The sequence below is a fragment of the Apodemus sylvaticus genome, chromosome 22 (genome assembly GCF_947179515.1).
Source record: "Apodemus sylvaticus chromosome 22, mApoSyl1.1, whole genome shotgun sequence".
Taxonomy (NCBI): Eukaryota; Metazoa; Chordata; class Mammalia; order Rodentia; family Muridae; genus Apodemus; species Apodemus sylvaticus.
The window spans coordinates 13,478,221-13,503,864 of record NC_067493.1 but is presented as its reverse complement, the minus strand read 5'-3'; the positions used below and the strand labels follow the sequence as shown (position 1 = coordinate 13,503,864).

Sequence of the window (25,644 nt, the reverse complement as noted above, 5' to 3'; positions counted from 1 at the left end):
GCACATGCCTGGGTGTGGATACATAGATTGATAGTGATTTCCGGCGGGGTCACCTTGGCAACCTGTGTTAGGAGAATGCTGGTGCTATTTTACAGGGAGTCCCAGAAGATCTAGATCTGTTTCATCTCGCCAAACATCACACCAACCTCACAGCCCTGTGACCTACAGTCCGGAAAGAGCACTAAGCAGCAGAAGTGAGCAGACCTGAGGCAAAGCTTCTCTGGACTCTACAGCCAGCTGGCGTGAACCTGATGCCTCAGCTGGTATTTTCAGTAAGCCTCGTCATCCTTTAGATCATGACACTGTTTCAGACAGTTTCCTCTAAGAAAAACTTGATGCCAAGAGACCATGTTCTAAGTGTTCAAAATGGCTATTATTGGATCTTCTCGCCTTTTGTGAGATTTTGGTCTCAGCCACAGAGGTGGTGACTGGGATTCCCCCTTGTTCTCCCAATGTGAGCAGCTAACATGTATATTTAAAGATGTGGAGACATCCCAGAGATGGGCTTGAAACAGAGGACTTAAGCCCACTGCTGTTGCCTTACGTCCTGCACAACTGGGATTTTTCTCTCTGAGCGTGCAAGTTCTGATTTGCTACACTAAGCATGCTCCATGAACCCATCTCAATATTAGGCGAGACAAGATGCAATAAATGATTAGTATGCACAGTACAGTCAGGTGATAAGTCAGGTGGGTCCAGTATAAGCCCCCACTTTTATCAGTCATAGCCTTGTTCTAAGTCAAGAAGCACATGAATTACACATTTCTGCTTGGATGCTGCTTTCCATGGTTAATGTGTAATGATGTGCACTGGAACTGTCTTCATTACTCCCTCCACAAGGCTTGTCATTTACTAATATTGCTCCCACTCATCCTCAAGTGAGATGCCCAGATCTCAGGTAATCACTGCAGCAACTCCAGGAGGTATGTGTGATAAGCTCTCGCATCACAGATAAGGACCAAACATGGATGTAGAAAGATGAGGAGCATCTACAAAGACAGTCACACCCCAGGGACAGCAGTATGGGGTAGGACCAATGGGCTACAGATGAAGTGTGTCTGTGTGTGTGCTCCTTTGTATGCATATGTATGTGCATGCATGTGTGTCTGCATATGCAGTGTGTCTGTGTAAATCTATATATATGTATATATATATGTGTGTGTGTGTGTGTGTGTGTGTTTGTGTGTCTGGGTATATGCATGTGTACATGTATGTCTGTGTCTTAGGGTTTCTATTCCTGCATGAAGCATCATGACCAAGAAACAAGTTGGGGAGGAAAGGGTTTATTCAGCTTACACTTCCACATTGCTGTTCCTCACCAAAGGAAGTCAGGACTAGAACTCAAGCAGGTCAGGAAGCAGGAGCTGATGCAGAGGCCATGGAGGACTGTTCCTTATTGGCTTGCTTCCCCTGGCTTGCTCAGTATGCTCTCTTATAGAACCCAGAACTTTAAGCCCAGGGATGATACCTCCCACAAGGGGCCCTCCCTTGTTGATCACTAATTGAGAAAATGCCCCACAGTTGGATCTCAGGGAGGCACTTCTCCACCTGAAGCTCCTTTCTCTGTGATAACTCCAGCCTGTGTCAAATTGGCACACAAAACCAGCCAGTACAGTCTGCATATATGTATGTATATATGTATGTCTGTGTAAATGTGTGTCTGTGTGTGCAAGCATGTATTTCTGTATGTGTGCATGTATGTTTGTATAAATTCTATCTGTGTGTGCATGCATGTGTTTCCATGTATATGTATATATATTTTATGTGTATAAGGGTGTGTCTGCGTATCTACATGTATGTTCCATATATGTAGGTATGTATGTCTGTATATGTTGCATCAACCCATGTGTGCACGAGTGTGTGCCCTCTCACTTAAGTTTGGTAATGAAAGACTATTGAGGATGTGTAAAATAGAGATTGCTTTTATTTTGAAAGAAAAAATGAAATATGGTTGGAAGAATAGTATCAGATTCCAGATTTTATGCAACACACACTCAGTTTCTTCCAAACTTGCACTTTTATATTTTTCAAAATAGATCATTTAATAATTAGTGATTTTTTATGATGATGCTCATGGATACTTTGGATCTATAACTTTAGCTAGAAAATGATTAGTCTGCAGTGGTTAAAATCAAATGACTCATTTGAGAAGTTTGAGTGGGGACTAGAGAGATGGCTCAGGAGATAACAGCACTGGCTGATCTTCCAGAGGACCTGGGCTCAGGTCCCAGCACCCACATGACAGCTGACAACCCACTGTAACTCCAGTTCCAGGGGATCTGGGCCCCTTGTGCAGACATATATGCAGGCAGAACATTAATGCACATAAACAAATTCTGAAATTGAAAACAAAACTTGTCTAGCTTTAGTTTCTGCTTATTGATCACCTAGGAAACGGAAGGACTTCCTGATGAAGCACAGCCATGTACACCTTACCTGCTGCAGCTACTGAGTATTTGAAGACCAATGGAACAGCTTCGGAACTTCACCTTTGTTTGTACTTAATTTTAACCCACTTACATTTAAAAGCCACACCAGGCTGCAAGCTGCTGTACTGGGAAGAGCATATCCAGGTATAAACAAAATATTTCATGGAGACATCTACAAGAGATCTTTAATAAAAATTGCTTTATGTATATGAATGGTTTATCTGTAATGTACATCTCTGTATCATGTACATGCAGTTCCCACAAAGGCAAGAAGGAGGCGTCATATTCTCTGGAACTGGAGTTACAGATGGTTGTGAACCACCATGTGGGTCATGTGGACAGTGTCTTCCTTGAGAAGAGCAGCCAGTGCTGTTATCATCTGAACCATCTCTCTAGTCCCTAAAGATTATTTTTACAGTACATCCAGCAATATTTTTGAAAGCCTGGTTTCTGCCTCTTGGTCTCCCTTTTCATTCTACCAGCTTGAAGTTAGATACTCTGTCTGTTTTAAGAAAAATTTAACATAGAGAGATCTGGAAACAATGCAATTGACAAATGTGGAGCAATTGTCACTTTGGATGATGACTGTAACTCTGGAAGTTTCACCGTGGCCCTTTAAAAGAACAGCTTTTCCCTTCCATTCTTCCTTTAAATCGAATTAATTTGTAGAAAATAAAATGAGCCACAGTCATTCCTGGAGACATTCCTGGTGACAATTCTGGGCTGAGGGCCAGGGTCACTTGTTCCTGCTTCAGGTCAGGCAGTCATCTTTGTGCTCATAAGCTGTGCCCAGAGCTGCTTATCCTGATATGTGGGATGCAGAACTGGACTGGGCTCAAGCTGGCTCCCTGGGGAGACTCCAAGATCCCTTATTCCCTGTTAGTCAACCTCTGAGACAACTTTGTTCCTGAGTTTAAGATCTTCATTGTGCCTCTTTAAATTCAAGCAGGCTTCTGGCAATGTTTACTGCAAACAAGACCATTATGTGCTGGTGGAGACTCTAAGTGGATTCAACCCCTTATCACCTGTGCCAGGTGTCACAGGCAGTTTTTCATTTACTAACCTATTCTGGGAAAGAGTAGTGGCCAAGGACTCCTGAGGGTCAGATGACAGGGAGTCTGTAGGACAGGGGAGGAGGTAGGTGTAGGAGGCTAGTATTGGAAGAGGTGCTGTTGGCCCAGAGCCATTTGTATCCTGGGATTGGTGGCTAAGGTGGCTCCCGGTAGGAGGGCCTAAGGAAAAGCTGGAAGAGCGTGTCTGAGACAAGGACTGTCCTCTTTTGTGCAAGATGCTGGGATCAATCTCTGGTAACAAGGGAAAAGCAAACCACCAGACCTCAGCTTTAACAGCAGAGAGAAAGCATCAGTAAACCTAGGAATACTGCCAGGAAGTGATGGCACACACCTTTAACTCCAGCACTTGGGAGGCAGAGGCAGGTGGATGTCTCTGAGTTCAAGGCCAGTTGGTCTACAGAGCGAGTTCCAAGACTGCTTGGGCTACAAAGAGAAGCCCTGTGTGGAAAAATAAAACAACAAAAAAAAAGCAAAATAAACAAACACCCCCCAAAACAAAAAAAAAAAAACCAACAAAACAAAACAACAACAAAAAACAATAAAGAAGAAGCTTTAAGGCATTTTCATTACATTTTTACAAGAACCTGATTAGAATGGATTTGTATAAGCAGCTGCAAATATTTTATTATTTGATTTGTATTATATTATGTATCATTACATTTGCATGCATGCACGTGTGTGTGTATGTGTGTGTGTGTGTGTGTATTTGTGTGTGTGTGTATGTATACATGCACACCCATCGCAGCACACCTGTGCAGGCCAGGAGCTGGCTGTCTCTTTTCAAACCCTGAGCTCTGTGGATAACAGGTCATCAGGTTTCCAGAAAGTTTCTTTCCCCACTTCCCAGCCCAAACGCTTTTATTTTACACATTGCTTTTTAGTTGTTTTAGTTCCGTTTTTTTTTTTTGTTTTTTTTTTTTTGTTTTTGTTTTTTATCTTTTTCTGGAGACCTAAACCAGGAGGATTTTGAGCCAAGCTACATAGGCTCTTTACTACCAAGCAGCATCCCCAGACCCAGAAATCATTTTACATGAATGGAAAAATGTACAAAGGTTTATGTGATGTACACCAGAGGTGAAGCAGCAAATGAATAATATTTTCACATATTCCAGAAAATGAATTTTGATTTCCCCTCTCAGAATTGATCTGCATTTAAGAATATTTCCACTTTCCACCAAAAACTTATTCTTCCTACAAGAAATGCAGGGATTTGGGGATGGAGCAGAGACTGAGGGAATAGCCAGCCTGGCCAACTTGAGACCATCTCAGGGACAAGCCCTAATCCTTGACACTTATTATGTTCTCTTATGTTTGCAGGCCGGAGTCTAGTATGGATGTCCTCTGAGAGGCTCCACCCAGCAGCTGACTCACTCAGATGTAGACACCCACAGCCAAACAGTGGATGGAGCTTGGGGACTCTAATGGAGGAATAAGAGGAAGGGTTCCAGTCCCTAGCACATAGGAACTCCACAGGAAGACCAATAGAATCAACTAACCTGGACCCTTGGGGCTCTCAGAATTTAAACCACCAACCAAAGAACATACACAGGCTGGACCTAGGCCTCCCTCACACGTATTTAGATGTGCAGCTTGGTCTTCATGTATGTCCCAAACAACTGGAGCAGGAGCTATCTGAAAAGCTGTTGCCTATATGTGGGATATGGTCTTCTATCTGGGCTGCCTTGCCCGGCTTCAGTGAGAGAGGAAGTGCCTGGGTGGGGGGAAAGCTGGGGGCCTCCCACCCTCTCAGAGGAAAAGGGGAAGGGGAAAGGAATGTGGGAGGGGTGATTGCGAAGGGGGCAGTGAGTGAGATGTAAAGTGAATAAGTTAAAAAATCTCTGGCTGGGGAGATGCCTCAGCTGGTAAGGGTACTTGTTGCCTAACCTGACAGGCAGTCTGAGTTTGATCACTGGGACCCACCTGAGGGAAGAAGAGAGCTGACTCCTGCAAGGTCTTCTCTGACCTCTGTCCATGCCTTATAGCTTGGATGTCTGCCCACTCCAGATCTTGTCTCTGCTTCCTCAGTGCTGGGATTAAAGGCATGTGACACCACCCTCACCTAGACTTTTTTGTTTATTTTTTTTAATGTCTAGGAGCTGTAAAGCAAAATTCCCCATTTTAATTTATAATAACTTATTTGGTGGTGCTAGAGAGAAAGAGGGCTAGAACATTTGCTGCTCTTCCAGAGTATCCAAGGTTAATTTCCAGCACCCACACTGGACAGTCCACAACCCCCTGTAACCTTCTTCTGGATTCCTTGGGCACTTGGGCACACATGACAGACATACCTAAGTATTTCTGGAGTTAGCTGTATCTCTCGCTTTTATTCAGAACTGGGGTGAGCCAATGAGGTTTAATGTCCCCAGCAATCAGAAGCAGGTACCTCTCCATGGTTCTGGGAGGGGGGTCACCATCACCACAGTTCATAGGAGGCATCATTTGATTTTGATAGAAGCAGGGCCCAGATGTAGTGGAAGAGGGCTTATAAAAAGACCACACTTGGACTCGAGCCACACTTCTCCTTGCATAGGGATTTGTTGTTCGATCAATCTGTGTCTTCTGAGGCTCTTTCCAGGAACTTCTGCTGCCATGGCCTGTTCTCCTACCTTCAGGACAGGGACACTAGAACCTTCAACTCTCACAGGATCTGCACATTATCAAGTCTACCAACCCAGAGGCTGAGGGTGGCATCAAATAACCTCTGACACCCATGGCAAAGTATCCCTACCTTGCTGCTGCCCAGCTACCAGATGTTCCCGATAGTGTGTTACCAACATATCCTTGATTTATTGTTTTCTTACTATTACTATATAATGTCACCAAACTGTTACAGTTTCGTACCATAGTATTTACTTTTTATAACCTAATGTTCCTAGGCCCTGGTAACTCATCTTTGGCTCTAAAACAAATGATCTTCCTGGTTGTCGAAAAAACTTGTTGAGGTAGAAGTGTCCTTTGCCCCAGAGGCAGTTACCAGAATATGCCAGAAGCATCTCACCACCAAGGCAGCAGGCTGGGAGAAAGAGACAGCAGCCTAGCCTCCCACAGACACCATGAGAGCCTTCTCATGTTTCACCTAAGATGACTTCATTATATTCACAATGGAATATAGCTTCAAAGTAGAAGAAGGAAATATTTGTGGAATAAAAGGTGGGGGGAGACAAATTTGTTATCATCTGCCTCCTTTTTTCTCAGACATTAGAGAGACATAGACAGTTCAGATTACTAGATGCATACAAATTATTGTAAGTTATCAGTAAATGGTACCTAATGGACCTAGTGGTAACAGATCACCCTGAGGCTTGCTGATGCATTTCATCACATGCTAAAGTGGCAAAAGTTTCCAAGGAAGAATGCCATAGAGATAGATTGGTTTTCTTACTAAAGAAAAATCAGTGACAAAAACCCAGGACATTGTCACCTGCTTAGAAGTGAAGCATTATTTTACTAAAGGGACTCTGAAGAAATAAAATAACCCCCAAGGAAGGCAGAAATAATTTACACCATCATTGAGCACTAATTAATAATTAGCGATTAATGAAACAAATAAAATTAATAAAATAAATAATAGCAACTAGTTATTAATTGGGTTTGCAAAATCAGCCCCCAAATTATTGATATCAATAAGTTATCAACTATAAATTAGTAGTTAATTGATTGTTACTTTACAGAGGGCAGAAGGTTGTTAACCAATAATTATTTATTAGTGTTCAGGGTACTTAATTATTAATTGTTATTAATAATATCAATTAGTTATTAATTACAATTTATTCTTTGTCGATTATTGATTAATAGATTATTCTTTTTTATTATTATTACATGTGCAGAGATGGCTCAAAAGCACTACTGATCTCTCAGAAGACCCAGGTTCAGTACCCAGCACTCACATGGCAGCTCACAATGAGCAGTAACTCTGGTTCCATAGAATCAGACGCCCTCCTCTGGCCTCTGTGGGTACTGCATAAATGTGGTGGTTATATGCACATATAGGCAAAACCCACATAATACTTTAAATTAAAAAAAAAATTTAAGTGTGCTATATTAAATTTGGGGTGCAGAGAACATCATGGTGAAAAGAAATATTAAAGCCTTTTGTTAGGAAAGAAGAAGGCTAAAAAACCAAGGAAGTAGGAATCTCTCTGAGGAACACTTAGAAAAACAGAAAATAAAGACAAAGAAAGAAGTTGAGATTAGACAAAAATTAAGATAAATAATACATAAGGGACATAACGGAAAACTACCAAAAAAGTCATGAAAGACAAATAGTGATATTTTTTGAGGAGATAAATAAAAGTCAGAACTGACAAAACCAGTAAAAAAGTAAAATTTTGAATTTAAATGGGAAATTTTGTTTAATAGCTCCTAGACATTAAAAAACAAACAAACATAAACAAATGTCCGGGCATGGTGGTGCATGCCTTTAATCCCAGCACTCAGGAGGCACAGGCAGGGCATTGCTATGAGTTTGAGGCCAGTTTGGTCTACATAGAGAGTCCTAGACCAGCCAAATCTACACAGTGAGACCCTGTCTCAAGTGCAAAAAAAGCAATTTATGATCAAGCTTGCAAATTCTCATGAAAAGGATGAAGTCTCAGAGCACAACACTCTCCATTAAGGCGAAGACCATGATAAACTGCTCTGCTCACCTAGACTCTGCAACTCTCTTGAGCAACACCAGACTTGGAGAGGGAAGACCCTGAGGCAGAAGTGGAGAGCAGAGCACTTGTCTCAAATAGGGCAGTGAGCTGGGGTGGATATGCAGGAATCAGAATTTCAAAGCAGCCTTGAAGCTCACCAAATCACTCAAGGTGCTTGGTGTTTGGCTGGGCCACTCCATCCTACCACAGTGCTGGTAGAGGGGCAGAGGTACTCATCTGGCTCTGCCCTGTGCAGGTTGAGGCCTCAAGCTGGCTCCACAGAACTCTCACTTCTGCATGCTTACAGAATTGCAGCATGGAGTGTCTTTTCCCTGTTGTGGAAATGTTTAACCATGGCTGTTCTTAATGGAACAGTGAGATCTTGGATCTTGGTGCCATTGGCAATCTGAGAAGAGTGAGGGGGTGGCCTGCCCTGGACGGCCACAGCTGATGGAAGTGACTATTTTAGTGCTCCATTACATTATTTAGTCACTTCAGTTTTCACCAGAGAAGACTGCTCAGATATGGATTTTAGTCAACCAGTTTTAGTCTCTAGCTGCCTGTTGACTACAATGGGTATTTGGTATCACAGTGTAGCCACAAGTCTTTCTCAGGGTGAGCTTTAAAGCACAAAACAAACAAACAAACAAACAAAAAAACAAACAAAAAACCCCCATGTCTTGGGTCGACATGCTTCAGTTAGCAAGAACAGTTAGCCAGAAGAAGAACTACAGAAGTCAAAAGAGCAAGGTTAGTATGTAGACTTTCTCAGAACTTTGGAGTTCCATGGAATAGGCCTTTGTTTTAGTTTTGGCAGGTGGTCCTGGCTATATGTTGAGTTTTATGGCCTGAATGGTACAGCCTTCTTATGGCAAAGGCTGGGAGCCTACCGGCCTGGAGAAGGTAGTGGTAGAGGCACAGAGTAGGCACAGGTGATGATGGCTTTGAAGTCTGAGGGACTCAGGGCTTTCTAGTTGTAATAAAATGCTGATGATAACTTCTAAAATATCCTAGAAACTTTCTTGCTCTTTCTGAGGGTGAAAGACTGCTGGCTTAGGTGATTAACACCTGTAGCCTAACAGCAGAGGATTCAGCAATGTGGTCTTTGTTCTATCTCAGCAGGAACTGTTGGGCTCTAACTTCCAGCTTGCAAGTCAGAAGTCTGCAGGGAGAAAAATAGAACACTTAAAGAAGTGGTGAATGAGTTTATTACTAAGTTGTAAAAAGTTTCCTATGAAAGCTATCTAAGAGAGAAAAGCAGAAATATACTATATGGGGAAAGGGAAAAGTTCTTCTAATTGGAGAAAGGTAAAAAGAGAGAGAATGGGAGAGAGAGAGAGAGAGACAGAGACAGAGACAGAGACAGAGACAGAGAGACAGAGAGAGAGACAGAGAGAGAAAGCACACATGAGAGAAGAGAGAGAAGTAGTGCCCTTTCTCTTTTGTCTTCAGTACTTAGACATCTATCAGAATCCATGATCACAGGTTACAGAGTTTATCAGACGTTCACACAAAAATCAAATCATAAATTGAAATGGAAGTTTACAACAGAGAATGTTTACGTGCATCTCCATGAGGAGTAATTATCTAGATAGTGACAACTATCACTTCTCTTCTCTACATGTTCCTAGAAAGTTTAAAACCATAACTTAGTTAGAAGTGAATGTTGGGAACCAGAGAGCTTGGCTCAACGCCCCCCAGCTGAGCTGTTTGCACAGGTTTCTTGAGAGCAAAACATCCAGTGGCTTAGCTTGATTCCTGCCTTCCTGCCCGGTGTGGTACAGACTTCCCAGGTGCCTGACCTATGGCTATAATTGATTTTTCCTGTTCCCTTCCCTGGCCTCTAGTATATATATTGCTGTTCTCAGTAAGGTTGGGGTGGGGCATTCTCCTTGCAGAATGACCCGTGTCTGTGTTTTTTTAATCCCCCTGGGAATAAACTGCTTGAAGAAGATCTTCCTGCGTTGGGTCATTCCTTGCTGGTAAGGGGGTGGTCGCGACAAGTGAAATTTTGTATAAATATAAACGCAGTCAATATTTTATCTTTTGTCGTAGCAGCTATAATAAATTATTTCCCTTTTTATGATCTTTAGTTAATTGTTTTACTCTATTTTATTTTACTTTATTTTTTTATAAATTGCTTAGAGACTCTTTTTATTATTTTATTTTATTTTTTAAAGGGAGTTAAAACACTTTTTGAAGAAATGAAAGATTTACATAGAAAATATTTCAGATAAACACTTGAAAATTGACAATTTTCATGGAAAATTAAGGAGTAAAGTGATAGGCATGTATGTAAAACAATGCTAAATTAATTGAAATATGGGATAGAAACATTTTATGATAGAATGGAAGATTTACAGGGAAATATATCTGATAAAATTGTAGAAAATGTAGAACAAAAATGTTAACATTGAAGATTGTCGTGGGAATTTTTATATAGATATAATAGTGGTGGGTATAAAAGTATTCTTTTTTAAAATTTTTTTTAAATTTTTTAAAATTTATTTTCTATATTCTTTATTTACATTCTAGAAGCCTTCCCCTTTCCCAGCCCCTCCCCCCATATGTTCCATAAATCCTCTTCCCTCCATCCATTCTCCTGTCTTTCCCCTTCCCTTTTCTCTGTCCTGATACTCCCCTACTATGCTGGATCAAGCCTTTCCAGGATTAGGGCCCTCTTCTTCCTTCTTCATGGGAATCATTTGATATGCTAATTGTATCTTCAGTATTCAGAGCTTCAGGGCTAATTAATATCAACTTATCAATGATTGCATTCCATGTGTATTCTTTTGTGATTGCCATCTTACAATCCCACCAGCAGTGGAGGAGTGTCCCTTTCTCCCCATCCTCGCCAACATCTGCTGTCTCCTGAGTTTTTAACCTTAGCCATTCTGATTAGTGTGAGGTGAAATCTCAGGGTTGTTTTGATCTGCATTTCCCTAATGGCTAATGATGTTTAGCATTTTTTAAGGTGCTTCTCAGCCCTCCGAATTTCTTCAGGCAAAAATTCTTTGTTTAGGTCTGAGTGGAATTATAAACATTTTCTGATAAACTTGAAGATTTCCATGGAAAATATTTCTGATAAAATTGCAGAAGTATACAGAAAAACATGTTAAAATTAGATTATCATGGAAATTATATAGATAAATGATAGGCATAAAGATAATCCTAAGTTGATTGAAGGCAGACTTATAAACATTTTCAGATAACATTGAAGATTTACATGGAAAATATTTCTGGTGAAATTCAAAAAATAGACAAACGTTAAAATTGACTATTTCATGGAAAATTTTACATAAAAATGGTTGATATAAAAACTCTTTCTAAATTAATTGAAGGTGGAATTAGAAACATTTGTGATAAAAATCAAAAGATTACATTCAAACATTTCTGATAAAATAGAGGAAGTATATAGGAAGACATATTAAAATTGAAGACTATCAGCTGGGCAGTAGTGGCACACGCCTGTATTCCCAGCACTCTGGGAGGCAGAGCAGGCGAATTTCTGAGTTCGAGGCCAGCCTGGTCTACAGAGTGAGTTCAAGGACATCCCGGGCTATACAGAGAAACCCTGTCTCAGGGGGAAAAAAATTGAAGACTATCATGAAAAATAATGCAGATAAAATGATAGACATAAAAGAAAATACTAAATTAATTAAAGGGGGAATTATATTCTGTGTATACACCTAAGCTCTGGTTTCAGCTCCACTGACCCTTCTGATTACTTTTCTGACAGTTGATCATAGCTGGTAAGAACTGCTTGAGGTGTGATTTGAAATTGGCAGTGATGTAGTTGTGTTTGTGTGGTTTGTGTGTATATGTGTGTATGTGTGGTTTGTGTGTATATGTGTGTGTGTATGTATATATGTCTGTGTCTGATGGTTTCTATATGCTCAAAACAGGGAGTGGCACTATTAGAAGATATGGCTCTTTTAGAGTAAGTGTGTCACTGTGGGTGTGGGCTGAAGACCTTCATGCTAGCTGTCTGGAACTTGTATTCTGCTAGCAGCCTTCAGAAGAAGAGGTAGAACTCTCACCTCTTATATCATGTCTGCCTGGATTAGCAATGATCCTGCATTGATGATAATGGACTGAATCTCTCAACCTGTAAGCCATCCCCAGATAAATGCTGTCCTTATAAGTGTTGCCTTGTTCATGGTATTTGTTCACAGCAGTAAAACCATAAGACAATGTGTGTGTGTGTGTGTGTAAATATGTGTATACATGTGGTTTATGTGTATGTCTATGTGCATGTGTATTGCATGTGTGAACTTGTGTATTTGTGTTCATCTCTATGTCCATGTGGGTGGAAGCAGGAGTTTGACATGAGGATTCTTCCTCAGTCCCTCTGCTCTTAGTTTTTGCTGAGCTGTACTCTCTCTGAATCCAGTGCTCACCAAGCTATAAACTGGATCAGCATTGAGCTAGGGGGTCCTGCCTGACCCTAGGGTCTCTTAGTTTTCTTTTCCATTCCTGTGTTAGAACACTGACCAAAAACCATTTCAGAAAAGCCTCGATTTATCTCACTTTCAGATTACTGTCCATTATGAAGGGAAGACAGGGCAGAAACCCAGGCAGGAATGTGAAGTCAGGAAGTGAAGCAGAAGCCATGGTGAAACACTGCTTACTGGCTTGCTCAACCTTTCTCACACCACTCCAAACTACCAGTCCAGGGATGGCTGCCCGCAATAGCCTGGAACATTCTACAAAGAGGGTTAATGAAGAAAATGCTTCACAGATTTGCCTACAGGTCAATGTGACTGTGGCATTTTTCTCAACTAATGTTCCTTCTTCCCAGTTTACCCTACCCTTTGTCAAGTTGAAAACAAACAAAACAAGACACCAGCATCTAGGTTATCCTATGCACATGACCACACCGTTTTTTGATATGACTGTTGGGGATCCCAGCTCAGGTCCTATACTTTCTCAGTAGGTGCCATACTGACAGCATCTCCTAATTTCTTATTTCTGTTTGCTGAGTCCCTCAGAATGGCATAGGGAATTTCACATAAGAATGCCCCTGCTGTCTGTAGTAATCGGTTGGAATGTGTTGATTGATTCCTGTGCTGCTAATTTTAAATGGTATCAATCTTCAATCCAAGACCCTACCAGTCAGCATCTTTTAGCTTTCAGACAGTTTTTTTGAACCTACATGCTATCATTTCTGCTGTATGCCTTATCCATTGTTTACACTCCTTTAAATATTGTCTGAGAGGACATCAAACACTGCAGAGAGCAGGAGACAAGGCAGAATCTTGGCCTGTGCAAATGGCCATGCTTGCTTATTTTCATTCCCATGTGGTGTCCAGTCAATATTGTCATCTTCCCATGGCTGCTGTGCAGCTGTGTGATGACTTCATTTCAGTTCATGTGCAGAAGTGTTTCCTTTTCAGAATTGCTGGATTTGCTTACCAGCTTTAATAATGTTCCTAAAGATTCTCTACACACATTGGCAATGGACTAGGTCCCCTTTCCTTGTGTGCAGATGACAGCTAGACGCCCTGCCACCATCACTTCTAGCTACCACTCGTCTACTCTCTGTGCTGCAGCAGCCTCCGTTGTTCATCCAGAAAGCCAACCTGCAGCCTGTGTAGGGTTTTCCTAAACTTGACCATAGTAACCTGTGTCTCGAGGCCTCAGGGTCACCTGACACCCCAGCTCAGGAACTAGATGAAGTGTACAGCTCAATTCTTGATGAGACAGGGACTAGCCTGCTGTATAAAAGTTTATAAAAAGCCAAATGCCTAGGCGGCCGGTGATGTGGTGTGTGTGGGTCCTGCATCATCACAGCACACATGAGTTGCCCTACACCCTTTGAAGGGGCCCAGACATAAATGAATATGTGCTAAAAGGTTTCAGGAATCACACATGCACAGCATGAGGACTTAGTGAGCCATTTTTCCTGGTGACTCCTGGCTTTGACCCATGCAGGCTTCCTTATACATAGAGAAAAGTAAGACTGCATGCAACCCATTCCCCACAGACCAAATGTGTAAAATTTTCAGGGACTCCCCCTTGTCATGTGTTGATCACCCAGAGAATTATGGCAAAGCCTGGCAATTCTTTATGATAACCATCTGTTAAAACATGGTGTTTTGGGCTCAGGGATGGCGAGAATGGGGAGTGTCATTACACTTAAACTGACTTTCTCCTCTGCATGGTTCCACTGTCCAGTTTGACAGGGAAGAAGCCCAGCAAGTAGAGACTTATGTCCATGAGCCCCAATATGGCTCATCTAGAATCTGTGTCCCTAATTGTCAGGAGCACTGCTGACGCCAAGACTTCCAGGTCACAGTCACATAGTTTATACTGTTCACCATTGTTGTTATTTGCCCAATTACTGCAACATCAGTGGCTTGCTTTACCTGAATCCAGGGTGGCCTGCCAGGGTTCCCTTCCTGTGATTGACATGTGTCTCAGAGATGCAGTGCAGAGGTAGATATGAGTAATAATACCACTTGGGAAATGAACTATAGCGTTTAAGATGAGTAAACAGATCATTTTTATTAACATCTAAACATAAATAAAAATTCAACAAGGAAATCAACAATATGAAAGAATAACATCTAACAATAAATGGAGATAATTTCTCTTAAGAAATTATCTGTACCAGCAGTGGTTCCCACCTAAGCTGTTATACGATAACAGGTAATTTTTGAGCTATATGTCTACCTCAGGCAGAGGGAAATAACACTCTGGTGCACCTAATTGCACAACTGCAGAGAAAACTATGTACTGCAAAGCTGAAACACGTGCAGCCACATCTGCAACCACATCTGCAACCACATCTGCAGCCACTCCTGCAGCCACACCTGCAGCCCCATCTGTAGACACGTCAGCAGACACAGCTACAGGTGACTGTGTATCAGATGATGTGGGCAGAGCTTGCTCTAAAGTTGCAAGCTGCACTGGACCAGCTTCTGGCTCAAAGGGTTGAACAAGTGTTGTTTCTAAGAGCTCAGTGTCCTCTCGGGGGAGCAGGCTTTCCTGTGGCTTGGCCTCAGAAGCTGGCCTTGGAGGCAGAATCTCTTGCATCCCAGAGACTTGGGCATCCTGCACTTGGGCCTCTGGGGTTGTTCTCCAGCCTAAAGGCAGAAGGAGATGGGATTTTATTGAAGGCTCCCTAGGATTTGGTGAGCTTCCCATGATGGCCTTGATGCTCCCACAAGGACTTTTCAAATACCAGAGAATTCCCATTCCTCTCCTCGTAGTGGGGCATAGTGGGTGCTAAGAACCCAACATGGATTGTCTGCAAGAGCAACAAGTGCTCTTAGGTTCTGAGCTATCTCTCTAGCCCTTAATCCCAAAGGCTATTGAACCCACTTTACTCTGCACAGCCTTGAAGTATACTGTAGGGCTTTTTCTATTCCTATGAAATAACCATTTTTTCCTGTGCAAGAGGGATTTCATTAAGAAGATACTTTAAACTAAAGATGTAAATCCATGCTGTCTGGATAGGTGACACCTATGTTTATATAATTGACAAGGTAATCTCTATGAAGTGTGTTGAATACAAGCAAGACCTGCCACTTAAGACAAAGAACTACTTTTTTTTCTTTTTTTTTATTCGATATAATTTATTTACATTTCAAATGATTTCCCCTTTTCTAGCCCCCCCACTCCCTGAAAGTCCTGTAAGCCCCCTTCTCTTCCCCTGTCCTCCCACCCACTCCTTCCCACTTCCCCGTTCTGGTTTTGCCGAATACTGTTTCACTGAGTCTTTCCAAAACCAGGGGCCACGCCTCCTTTCTTCTTGTACCTCATTTGATGTGTGGATTATGTTTTGGGTATTCCAGTTTTCTAGGTTAAAAACCACTTATTAGTGAGTGCATACCATGATTCACCTTTTGAGTCTGGGTTACCTCACTTAGTATGATGTTCTCTAGCTCCATCCATTTGCCTAAGAATTTCATGAATTCATTGTTTCTAATGGCTGAATAGTACTCCATTGTGTAGATATACCACATTTTTTGCATCCATTCTTCTGTTGAGGGATACCTGGGTTCTTTCCAGCATCTGGCAATTATAAATAGGGCTGCTATGAACATAGTAGAGCATGTATCCTTATTACATGGTGGGGAATCCTCTGGGTATATGCCCAGGAGTGGTATAGCAGGATCTTCTGGAAGTGAGTATTTGCTTGATTTATTTCCTGGAGTTATGGATGTACACATAACTTCTGCAGAGCAAATTGCCTTTCCATTTGAATTCTAACCTTTTGGGCCAGCATGATTTATAAGAAAGGCCGTTACCATATCTGAGGATGATGAATGGAAGAGACTTGGAACACTCCTGTCTCCAACTTTCACTAATGGCAAATTCAAGGAGGTGACCATTATGGGGAGGGAGTTTCCTTAAGGAACAAATCTGGGACAGGTAGAAAACAAACCCATAGTCCTTCTCCAAAGGTCAGTCCTCTGGGTTAGAATTCTTATTAGATGGCCTTTTGTCTTCATACCAGAGAACCCATTATAAAATCAACTGAAAATCATCGCATCCCAATCAACACTTCAAGACTAGGATGATGTGTCTTTTGGGGACCTGAGTTTCCACATTTAGCTGCTACATTTTGTGCTTAGATGTTCCCCATCATTGGGAAGAATGGAGAAATGTGAACAACTTGAGCCAAGAAGAAGAGAAAGGGGAGCCCATCAACATGAAAAAATAAATAAGTGTTGGTGTGGTTGATGGGACTGTAAGTACCTCAGTGTCTCCTCAACCCTAGAAATGAGTTCACACTGCCAGAGCAGAATAGGTTACCCCCAGCCTAGTGATTCATGGTACAATTGGGACACCTGACACATTTAGTGCTAGTTACAGCCAATCTATATTTTAAGGTTAAAATTATAACATATATACAGCATAGAATATTTGTTTGTTCAAAGAGGGTACGGTATAGACAGGACAACCTGAATGGCAGTTTCCTCTCTGAATGGCATTGATAAGGAAAGGCAGAAATGGCCAGAAAATGTCACTGGCCATTTTGTATGTTGGGAGTGCAGGTACAATGCAGACTTTAACATATTCATAAAATAGCACTCACAGGTCTCTTATCTATTAAGCTGATGCAGAACCATGTAAACTTGTACAAGATATATAAAGTTTAGATGGACAGCCTCATCCATTGCTAGTCACAGGGGCATAGGGTATTAAAGGAGTTTCTTACAGAGGTCATTCCAAACACCTCAACAAAAGATAGTTAAATAGAGCTTGATAAGTTAATTCCTAAATAGCCAAAAGCTTTGGAAAATCAGTGAAAAACATAAAAGAATGTTTTTTTTATTTCAAACCTTTTTATTGATTCTCTGAGAATGTCATTCCATGCACCCCAATCCCACTCATTTCCCTGTCCCCTCATACATGCCCTCCTCCCTTGCAAACTACACCCCCAACAGAGAAGAAAGTCTCCTTGTGGAAGTTGTAGTGTGTCACAGTGTGTCTCACAATATACCCTTTTGTTCACAGTTCTTTGCTTGCAAGGGTTCCTGACTCCCGCACATGCACCACCAGGGGAAGCTCTCCTGCCCTGCCCCAGCTGGGCCATCCAATGCAGCAGCCAGCAAGGGGTAGTGTTCTGCCGCATTTGTGCATAATGACTCTGGACATGGGTCATCGTGCATGGAGGATGCCTGTGCTTACCCCACATCAAGTGACTGGTGATCATCTTAGGCTAGCTCCTCTTTTGGGCCCCACTGGGGCTGGACTGCTGGTTGTCTAAGGCATGCTCCTTGCTTGGCCTCTCAGGTGGCCCCAGGCAGGGGTCATATGTCTCAGGCTCACTCCCACCCTAGACCCGCAGTCCCAGGAATGTTTTGTCTCCCCTTGGGCTCAGTCTTTGCCCTGGGAGCCCATCCCGACCTGCATGGCTGGTGGCCATTTCAGGCTCACTTTCTTCAGGGAGTGTTAGGCTACTAATCATTCAGATTTTCACAGGGCAGAACACTGAGGACAGACATAGCCTTTCTCCTCTCTGCCACTTAGTGAAGCACAAGTGACACAGCAGCCATGCATGCAATGTCTCTATGGGCAGGAGATTTTATGTGTCTCACTGGCCAATTCTGGGTATGTGTGTCTCTGTGTGTGTGCCTATGTGTGCATGTGTGGGCCAGAGGGTGTCTCAAATGTCATTCCTCAGGGAATGTTTTGGGGGGCCAATATCCTTCAATGACCTGAGACTGCCTAAGACTGACCTGCGTGCTTGGGATCCACTCATCCTGGTTTCCTATCTAGCACCAAGTCCAGCTTTTTTCTGTTTGTTTTCTCAATGGCCTCTTGGAATCAAAATCGTGTCCTCACATTTGCATGGTAAGTCCTTTACCAACTGAGTCATCCCTTTAGAACCCAGTTATCAGACCAGAACGTGAAGCTTGGATCATTTTCCATCTTCTATACTGTCAGTAAAAGATGGAGAGTGAAGGCTAGACCTTCCTCTGAACCTTCAAAAGGCCGATCAACTAAGGAACTTCAATTATTCGCTAATAGCCAATGGCTGGATGGAGAAAGGCAGGACCTTTAGTAACCCTAAACTAGGACAGAAGAGAGAGGCACAGAGAGCTGCCATGATGCTGTAGGAGACAGAATAGATTAGTAGTGCAGGAGAGAGAACCAGTAAGGAGACACTGGTTACTCTTTCCATTGGGCCTGGGGCAGCAGGCAGAGGATAAGAACTGCCTAATCTAGGGTTAGGATTCGGTGTTTACTTCTGACTGGATATGTTTATAAGAGTAGCCAAAGGGAGCTTTTGAATCCTGGACTTCAGCTCCTTGACAATTTGACATTGGTAGTCGATCTCAGGAGGGAAGTGGTCAAATAGGGAACAGATCTTGGGATCTACCTTTAGGAATGCAATCTAGTGGTTTTTAGCAAGGCACAGGGAATGGGGGAGAAGGGCATGGCTGGCCAGGCCAGGTTTGACATGCCCAGGCATGCTAGAGCTCTTTCAAAATGTATTTTTCACTAGCAATTGAGTAGTGCAATTGTTACAGAAATCTCAATGCAGGTCGCCCTAAGACCCCTGTAACTGTCTCAAGTGGTGCAGCAGAACCGCTAGGACTCCGTAGAGTAAAAGGACAAGAAAAGTGGAGGTGACTGAAGCTTCTAGATTTTGCTTTAGGGATAATATGAGCTTTCCTTTTTCTTTTAAATGATGTGTGTGTGGTGTGTGTGTGTGTGTGTGTTTGTGTGTGTGTGTGTGTGTCTGTGTACCTGTGTGTGTTTCTGTATGTTTGTTTTTGTGAGTGTGGGCATGAATGAGTGTGTGTTTCTTGAGGTGTGGGTATGAATGTGTGTATGTGAATGTGTGTATGTATGTGAATGTGTGTGTGTCTGTGAGTGTCTGTTTATGTGTGTATCTTTGAGTGTGTGTCTATGTGTTTATGTGCATGTCTGTAAGTATCCATGTCTGTGTGTGTATGCAAGTATGTGTGTATGTGGGAATTTGTGTATGTGTGTTTCTGTTTGTATGTGTGAATATGTTCATGTCTTTCTATTTGTGTGTGCACGTGTGCATACGCGTGTGCGTGTATGTATATATGTGTGTGTGTTTTTGTGGGTGTCTTTGTGGCTATGTGACTTTAGTTAAAATAAGGACAAAAACAATTTTAATGGACAAGATATACATAATTAAACAGTTCTGATCAAGCTGTCATCTCTTCAGTCATGTCTTGATTCTGGTTCTACAAGATGGTTCTAGTTGCTCAAGGGAAAATTTTGAATATAAGAAGTGACAACTCCCACTCTGGACACCATTCTGCCTGTCAAATACTTGCCTTCCTCTGGGTTGTTATTCTGTATTCTAAGGACTAAAAAGATGGCTGACTTTTCTCCCTGTTTTTAAGATATGTTGTGTTCTAGCTTGCTCTGTGTTGCTGCAATAAGCAGCATGACCCTAAGCAACCTGGAGAGGAAAGGTGTATTTAGATTCCTTTGCCAGGTCACAGTGCAACATCAAAGGAATTAATGACAGACTAAGGCAGGAACCTGGAGGAAGGAACTGAAGCAGACTCCATGGGGAAATATTCCTGGCTTTCCTGGCTTGCTACCAGGTTCAGAATCAGCTACATTTCTTTTCTTTTCTTTTCTTTTTTGTTTTTGGAGACAGCATTCCTTTGTATGGCCCTGGCTGTCCAAGGACTCAGTCTGTATGTAGACCAGGCTGGCCTCAAACTCAGATATCCTCCTGACTGTCTCAGCCTCCGAAGTGCTGGGATTAAAGGCGTGCACCACCACTGTCCTGCTCTGCATAAACCAGGCTCCACCCTGGAGATTGTACCTCCCACAGCTTAGCATGGCTAGCCATAAAAACAAAAAGGTTGCCCTGTGGTAGACTGGGTACCTTGGTGACATCCTCCCCCAACCCCTCACCATCTTCGTTGGTCAGGAGAGCCGTCCCTGAAGCCATGAAAGTGGAAGAGCTAGCCTTGCCTTTCACTGGTTGTAGCCCCTGGGAGAAGAGGCTCTACTTCTTGCCTGGGCAGCACAGTGGAGCTGGCTCTGGAGGCCTGGGTGGGGTGAGTTGGCCCCAGGGCATGAGAACTGGAGAGCTGACCAGGGCATGAGAACTGGAGAGCTCACCAGCCTCCTGCTGATGGCAGCCTTGGGTGGCCTAGCCACAGCAGGGATGAGGAGCTCACTCTGGTGGTGACCAGCTCAGCTGCCACCCTGGCCCTGATTCAGCCCTTCCACTTCCACATGTGTATCATCTGTAAACTGTTGGAGAGTCTGAAAGGGTTGGTCCTGCCAATCCAAAGCTGTAGGATCTCCATGACACAGGGCAACAACAGGAAAACCAGGAGGAGTCCTGGGGAGGATCCAAGACTGATGGTGTCACAGAAACCAGAGTCCTTGAGACAGACAATGACTCAATGCAATGAACATTGATGTGTGAAGATCTGTGGACAGCAGGTATACTGAGGGACACTCAGTGACACTCTACAGCTTCCATAATGAGATGTTTTCTATGTTTGGTGTTATTCATTTTTATTTGTGCATTAATTTTAGGGGGAATGTTGCAAGGATGGAGGGGGGATACAGGCAAAGTGAGATGAATGGTACTGGGGTGCCAGATGTGAGACTCACAAAGTGTCTGTAAAGGTTAAGATAAAAGTTTTATTTTTCTTTTATGAGTATGGGTGTTTTTTCTGCATGTATGCTGATGCATCACATGTATGCAGGGCCCTCAGAGGTCAGAAGAGTACGTTGAATCTCTTGGAACTGGAGTGACAGGTGGTTGTGAGCAACCATATGTGTGCTGAACTAAACCCAAGTCTTTAAGGCCTGTGTGAGGGGGTGGGAGAGGATGTCCCCCAGGTGCCCACTCTACCACAGGGCAGACTTTTCGTTTTATAGGGCTAACCATGTGAAATGGTGGGAGGTACTGTCCGTAGTCTTTAAGTAGGGCAGCCAGTGCAGTTAACTGCTGAGCCCTCTCTCCAGCCCAGAGACTTGTTTAGATCCTATGAAAACTTCAAAGTGTTACCACATACAGGGGGTGTACACTTTAGTGGCTATGAATATTCATATTTGGCTCCAGAATAAAGTTGTTTGAGGCATGGGTTCTGTGCTTCAGTAATTTGAAAGCCAAATTTTGTGTGTGCACTTGGATATGCATGTTTGTGTGTATGTGTGTGTGTGTGTGTGTGTGTGTGTGTGTGCATATGTATGTGTGTGTCTGTGTGTGTTGTGGGTGACAGGTACCATCTTAACTCAGAGCAATCGTAGATGGGGCAAAACCAAAACCAAAACCAAAACTAAACAAAACATTAGCACACATGGTATCCAATGCACATGATCACACCAGTTTTTTTGTGAATGATGGGGATCACAACTCAGGACTCTACACTTTCTCAGCAGGTGCAATACTGACAGCACCTCCCAATCCTGGATATGTACTGTTTGGTGGGTCCCTCAGAGCTGCATAGGGTCATTCACATAACATCCCCAGCTGTGCACAGTATTCTGGTGCAGTGTGCAGGTTGATGAAATTCCATCATCAACCCCGTTATACATTCTTTCAGAAACCAACACATCCAGAAAGCCCTCTGCCTCATTTGCTGTGGGTGCGTCCCTTCCACGCTGTCTCAGAGAGCTCAGTCTCCCAGGAACACGTAGCAGCCTTCTCCCCATGGGATGCTGACTATACTAAGTGGCCCTATTGCCCAGGACAGCCAGTGATTTCCTTCCCTTAAATTCGTTACACTGGATCTCTCAAGTAGAAGCCGTGACATCTTTTAGACTCGTGTTGACAATGGGAATCAAGGTATGAGTGTTTTAAAAAACTCGACTTCTTGGCTCAGAATAATGTTGTTTGGTTTGGGAGTTAGGATTTGTTTGTTTGTTTGTTTGTTTGTTTGTTTGTTTGTTTTGAGGGTGTAGTGGGACCACATATGGCCAGGAAATATTTACTAGTCTCAGAATTTTTAACCTAGGCTTAGAAATAAATCAGATTTTTAAAGGAAATTGGAGAAGGAACTACTTTTTTTGAACATTTTTTAAATCAATGTAGATCTTCCATTCTGTATGTATCTAACAGGATTGGAGCTTTATATTGGAGTTTATATAATTACATTTTGAATGGATTATGCTTATTTCCACAAACTCAGTAATAAGTTGCCAATAACAAAGGCATGAACTACTTTATTCTTGCTTTACTTTCAGCAGCAGTGACTGCTGGTAAGAATCACTTTGCAGTTTCTCTGTGTTACACTTTGGTGTGCATGGTTAACTGTGGTAGTTAGATCACTAATTGCAATATTGCCGTGGAAACCTATTATTAAAAGAGACATTTTTCAATACAGTTTTTGAAATATCCTTTCTAAAGTGAGTCATGAAAATAATGTTTCAATTACACATGAGATAGCACTGATTAGATTTGTCATTGTGATTTTTTAAACTCTGGTCTGGCAGTTTTCAGAAAACAAAAGAGACAATATTAGTAGTATCTATCAAAATTAGATTATATTTATTTTTAATGTGTTATGATATAATAAATGGGTGTGGCACTATGTAGCATATACAAGCACCACTTTTCATACCCATGTTTCTGAATACATTTTTATTCTTGGTTAAGATGAATAGAATTAATGAAATATTATAAATGGAAATTTTCCTGGTTCATGCTGTTGGTAACACAAAATGCATCTGAAGCAGGTGGACTCCTACCTTATCCACTAGTTTTGTGAAATGCCCAGCTACCATGACTGATGTGTTCCAGCTGTGTCCTGTGTGCTCACAAGAAGAATGACCACCTTTCTGTTGGTGAAAAGTTTAATTTCCTTTCACCACAAGACATCCTCAGTGCAACAGGGTCTCTGCTGCCTGCATTCAGAAAGCAAAGGTTTGTCTGGAAAATTACTAGAAGAAGCAACTTAAAATACTGAACAAGGTCATTTTCTGTGACAGCAGATGGATACAGACACAAACACTGTCCCTCTGTTTGCAATGGGCTCATGGCTGTGTCTATACAGGAAGTTGAAGGATTCCTGAATGGCACATCAAGACCAGTATTTCAGGGCCCTTGGTGGTGGTGGTGGGGTCATTTGGAAAAGATCCCCCTCAAAGGCTTTTCCCAATCAGTATGGCCATTGTGATTTTAGGACCATTCTCCAAAGCCTGCATGCCAAACCCATGGCTGCATGAAAAGAAATTAAATATTGAGGAAGTGGGAAAGGATTTTCAGCCCTGCATGATCAACCCCGTCCAGCTGACAGCTTTAAAACATTTATTTTGAGTGCAGGATGAGCTTGGTAGAAAGAATAGGTTGAGTCTTTGTAATCATTTACTTAAATATCTTATTTCTGTATCCATTTGACCTACAACTTTCATACCTAGGTGTGCAGGTGCCATGAGAGGCCACAGGGATCCATCTGGCCTGGAGCTGAAGTTACAGCTGTTTGTGGGCCTCCCTGTGGATGCTGGGAATAGAACCTGGGTGGTCCCCCAAAGCAGTCAGTGCTCTTAACCCCTGAGCCATCTCTGTAGTCCCAGTACTTTAGTTTAGACATGAGCAGGGAAGTATAATGGGTCCTTAAAGCAGCAGATGATGCTTTATAGCAATGAGAGCTCTCGTTTGTGCCTCTCTAGTAGGATGCACAGGAGAACAGTCAGGTTTGCCTGGCCCATGTGTGTTCTCAACCACAAAGCTGCTGCTTTACTAGCTTTCCTTTCTTTCTTTTTAAATGTAACTGTGAAAACAAACCTTTGCAGTGAGAGAATCTGAGTTTCAGAAGAAGTGAAGAAACAGGCTGAGGCCTCAGAACTGCAGGGTGGACTAGAACTGAAGGCAGGCTCTCCACTGTTCCTTCCCTGCCCCTACATAATGTCATCTGAATCCTTCATTCCAAAGAACGCTGCCTTTGAACACATAATCTGGGGTCTATAATTAAGAAAAGGGTTCCCATCTAAAATTACGTGTGTACCAACAACCAATGTGGGTAAATGTTTGTGTACATGGGTCGCTGGTTGAAATGGTCTTGTGTATAAGTATTCAGTGGTTGCTTAAACTTTTCTTACATTAATTTGTGTATGAGTGTTCGTGCACGTGTACCATGGTACAAGTATGTAGGCTAGAGGACAGTCTGGAGCATCCAATTTCAGTTCTCTCCCTCTACATGTAGCTTCTAGGTATTGAACCTGAGTTGTTAGGCTTGGTGGCAAGCGCCTTTTAACTGCTGAGCCATCTTGCTATCCCAGAAGTTGCTTTTGGCCCATGTTCTTAAAAAAACCCTGATTTTATTTGGAAGGGTTTTCTTCAGTTTTTCCTGTTAAAATTGTGAAGAGTTTTTGGACATAATTTATTTTATCCAAGGTTTCTTGTCTTTTAATAAAGATAACCACCAAGTAATTGGCACCTATTACAATACAGGTATGTGTGTACAAGGATATGAATGTGTGTGTGTGTGTGTGTGTGTGTGTGTGTTTAAATGTGCTTACATGTTTACATCATGGAAAATTGTCATTCTGGGACACTCTAGGACAGCAGGGAATCTTTTCTTCCATATAATTTTTTTAAAGATTTATTTTTTTTATAGATGTGAGTGCACTGTAGCTGTACTGATGCTTGTGAGCCATCATGTGGTTGCTGGGAATTGAAATTTACTTGCTCTGGTTGGCCCCACTCCCCTTGGCTTAAAGATTTACTTATTATTGTGTATAAGTACACTGTAGCTGTTTTCAGACACACCAGAAGGGGCAAAAGATCTTTTCCAGATGGTTGTGATCCACCATGTGGTTTCTGGGATTTAAACTCTGGACCTTCAGAAAAGCAGGCAGTGCTCTTAACCAGTGAGCCATCTCTCCAGCCCCTTATTCCATATAATTACAATTACTACTTACCAAGGAATTTATAATCTTTTTAGTAGAAATATTTGTATTTGCCAGACAATTTAACAATTTTATCAGACTCCTTAATTAGTCCAGGTTACTTATTTACCCAGGAGGTGACTACTTGAATTCTGTCTCATTTTATTTTTTTACTTCCTTTATTTCAGTCAAGTCTGCTTGGTT

At 42.2% G+C, this 25,644-nt stretch overlaps 1 non-coding gene across 1 annotated transcript; it reads right to left on the bottom strand.

The window, feature by feature from the left end:
* Positions 1-18,041: 18,041 nt before the first annotated feature.
* Positions 18,042-18,173, bottom strand: LOC127673458 (small nucleolar RNA SNORA17). The gene has a single exon (XR_007975187.1). It is a non-coding gene; the product is annotated as a small nucleolar RNA SNORA17 (small nucleolar RNA).
* Positions 18,174-25,644: the final 7,471 nt, after the last annotated feature.